This window comes from Dama dama, chromosome 18, assembly GCF_033118175.1.
Source record: "Dama dama isolate Ldn47 chromosome 18, ASM3311817v1, whole genome shotgun sequence".
Classification (NCBI taxonomy): domain Eukaryota; kingdom Metazoa; phylum Chordata; class Mammalia; order Artiodactyla; family Cervidae; genus Dama; species Dama dama.
In genome coordinates, this window is record NC_083698.1 from 25,017,472 (window position 1) to 25,021,372 (window position 3,901).

Below are 3,901 nucleotides of genomic sequence, written 5' to 3' on the forward strand. Positions count from 1 at the left end.
CTTATCTATCTATGTGTTCCTATTTCTGGCATATGTTAATTATTCAATAAATGTTATATATAGTTATTGCATAAAAGGATCAGGGATTCTTTTATATGGAACTATGTAAATCCTTTTATTTTCACCTTCTTGGGGAGTTAACTGTTGGTATACATTCTGAGATCATTTAATAGAAAAATATATGAAGATTTCAGTCCCAGGTTTCTTTTTTTCTTCCTTGTCTTCTTGTCATAAGCATCTTTACCCAAGCATCCAGTACTATTCATTGCCTTGGAAGAAGACAAGATGTTGGGTTGACCAAAAAATTGGTAACATCTTATGGGAAAATCCAAATGAGTTTTTGGCCAGCCCATAGAATATGGAATAAAGCACTGATAGTTATTTCTGAAAATTTAGATCAATGACAAATAATAGAGTAAAGCATTTTGATTTGCTAGAGTCAAACCAACTAGAAAGAGGCAAATATTTAGGTTCCCAAAAGTCAACTTTTGGAGAACTGAGCATAGTTGATACCAAAGTCTTTCAAAGTTTTTTTGATAGTAATTCACAGAAACAAATACATATCCAACATACAATACACAGAGAAGTAAAACAGAAGTTTTATGAAACAGTAATTATTTTTATTATGTGATAGAGTAGTATTTTCTGTTTGGTTTGAGTCTATTTAATTTTAAGAAAAATTCATTTATTTTTATGGTTTGAAAATCTGATTTACATTACAAATCCCAAAATGGAAAGAATCTACTATTTAATGTTAGGGCATCTTTTTCACCACTGAGAAAAATGATAAAATTTCAGCTAGCTGTCAAGATGAGAGGCGCATGACAAAGATTTAGATCCCACCTAATCTAGAAAACCCCAATAGATTTAGAGGGAATTCAAGGAAAAGAAAGAAAAACAAAGACTCCTTACAGAAGCTCTGCAAGAACCTCCACGTGTAGGACTTTGATGTCTGTGTCTGGAGGAAGAGTCTGGGCAGCAGAGACTGAAGGTCTCATAGAGGCGAACACACATTCCAGCATGGGAGGCGGGGACAGACTTGGGTGCTCTGGAACTCTCAAGATGTATATAGAAGAGTTGAAAATCTGGAGGACCAGCAAACGGCTGAAGTTAGGGTGAGAAAAGCTCCAAATGCACGAGATTGCATGACCAGGTTCTAAGTGAAGTGAAAGTCACTGAGTTGTGTCCGACTCTTTGAGATCCCGTGGACTATACAGTCCATGGAATTCTCAAGGCCAGAATACAGGAGTGGGTAACCGTTACCTTCTCCAGGGGATCTTCCCAACCCAGGGATTGAATCCAAGTCTCCCACATTGTAGGCAGATTCTTTACCATCTGAGCCACCAGGGAAGCCCAACCAGGTACTAAACCAGCACCATATCTTGGCTATCAGCAGCAGATGGCAGCTCATGATTTCAAAGGCTAGAATTAGCCAGATAGAGAGCAGGTGTCAGGCCTTGACGCCTGAAGGCCAGGTGTGACAAGAGACAGCTAACCAGACTACAGCTCTCCCCCACACTCATCTTCAACCCAGAGATACACCAAGCTGATATATAGATCCCCACGGAACTTAGTTCACTTAGGGGAGAACAAGGAAGACTGAACAGGAGGAAGAAAAGGAGAAGGGAAATTTTCTTCTTACTGTTTGTCTCAAAGACTTCAAATTTTAATGATACCGAGTTTAAGACATTGAAATGACAAAAATATGAGATTTTCACCACCATTTCTGTGCATTTGAGTAATGACTGCACATTTCCCCTGGTGGCTCAGTCGGTAAAGAATCCACCTGCAAAGCAAGAGATTCAGGTTTGATTTCTGTGTCGGGAAGATCTCTTGGAGAAGGAAACGGCAACCCACTCCATTATTCTTTTCTGAAAAATCCCACGGACAGAGGAGCCTTGTAGGCTACAGCAAGAGTCAGACATGACTTAGTGACTAAACCATCACCAAACACAACTGCCAAAGTGATATATTATTTAACGGTGAAAGTCTCTCATCATCCCTCTGTCATCAGCAGAGGTTTTCTGATTATACATGTAAAGATGAAAGTTTTAGCATTCTTCCTTCTACCTCAACTAAAACCAGTCAGAGGGAGAAGACATTGAACCAGCCATTGATGGTGATCTCTTGAGACAGCTAGGAGCATTTCAGCAGCCAGATTGAGCGAGGGGAGAGCAGAAAGGTTAATACGTTGAGACGCTATTCATCAAGAACAACCCTGGGCTACAGGATTGACCTGAAAGGAAGGGTTTGGCCAATACCAGCGAGCAGGGTCATGGCTTGGGCAGGATCCCAAAAGAGGACGCTTGCAGAACCCCTTACTGCATGGGAACCCAACAATGGGGAGAGAGAATAGGGTTCACTACTGGATAGTGAAGGAGAAGTACTCTGAGTCATCTGAGAAAGCCAGTCAAATCCAGTGGAGTAGGAAACAGGTAGTACAAATAAGCTGACCTGGCCAGGGTAGCTGGGATATTGACCTCTTGAAGTGGGTTTTGTTGACTGTACTTTGTACTCTCAACCAGCCCCACCTGCCCTCGAAGGCACACTGCCCTTGGACATGGAACTCTCACGAATAACTGCTTTTGTTTCCTCAACATTCAGATGCCTCATTCTAGCCTCCTTTCTATTTCTTTTCTACTTCAAGGATATCTGCATTCTATTACAGCCCTCCCTTGTATCTGGCCATGACACTTGATTTTCTTTAGACAGTATACCTCACAGTAATGTGACATCTCTCACTAGCACCCTTAAACCTTTTGGTCAACCCTTCCTGAGAAATTTTAACTCTGTATAAGTTCTATAGTTTGTCTTTTTTTCCCCTCTGTTATATCTAGGCTGTGAAACATGGTTATAAAATATTAATATATAGAATGGGGCCAATTCCAAACATGGGCCACCCAATCTCAGTTGGTCTTTTAATACTATATGAACATCTTTTTAAAAAATGTAGTATACAGTCTCCCCAAAGCTCTTGCCATCCGTCAGCCTGTTTACTTGTAATAAAATAAATAGTAATTAATATCTGAACTACAAACTGTGGAAAATTCTTCAAGAGATGGGAATACCAGACCACCTGACCTTCCTCTTGAGAAATCTGTATGCAGGTGAGGAAACAACAGTTAGAATTGGACATGGAACAACAGACTGGTTCCAAATAGGAAAAGGAGTATGTCAAGGCTATATATTGTCACCCTGCTCATTTAACTTATATGCAGAGTACATCATGAGAAACGCTGGGCTGGAGGAAGCACAAGCTGGAATCAAGATTCCCGGGAGAAATATCAATAACCTCAGATATGCAGATGGCACCACCCTCATGGCAGAAAGTGAAGAATTAAAGAGCCCCTTGATGAAAGTGAAAGAGGAGAATGAAAAAGTTGACTTAAAACTCAACATTCAGAAAACTAAGATTATGGGATCTGGTCCCATCTGGAAATAGATGGAGAAATAGTGGAAACAGTGGCTGTCTTTATGTTTTTGGGTTCCAAAATCACTGCAGATGATGATTGCAGCCATGAAATTAAAAGACGCTTACTTCTTGGAAGAAAAGTTATGACCAACTTAGACAGCATATTAAAGAGCAGAGACATTACTTTGCCAACAAAGGTCCGTCTAGTCAAGGCTATGGTTTTTCCAGTGGTCATGTATGGATGTGAGAGTTGGACTATAAAGAAAGCTGAGCACCGAAGAATTGATGCTTTTGAACTGTGGTGTTGGAGAAGACTGTTGAGAGTCCCTTGGACTGCAAGGAGATCCAACCAGTCCATCCTAAAGGAAATCAGTCCTGAATATTCATTGGAAGGACTGATGCCGAAGCTGAAACTCCAATACTTTGGCCACTTGATTCGAAGAACTGACTCATTGGAAAAGACCCTGATGCTGGGAACGATTGAGGGCA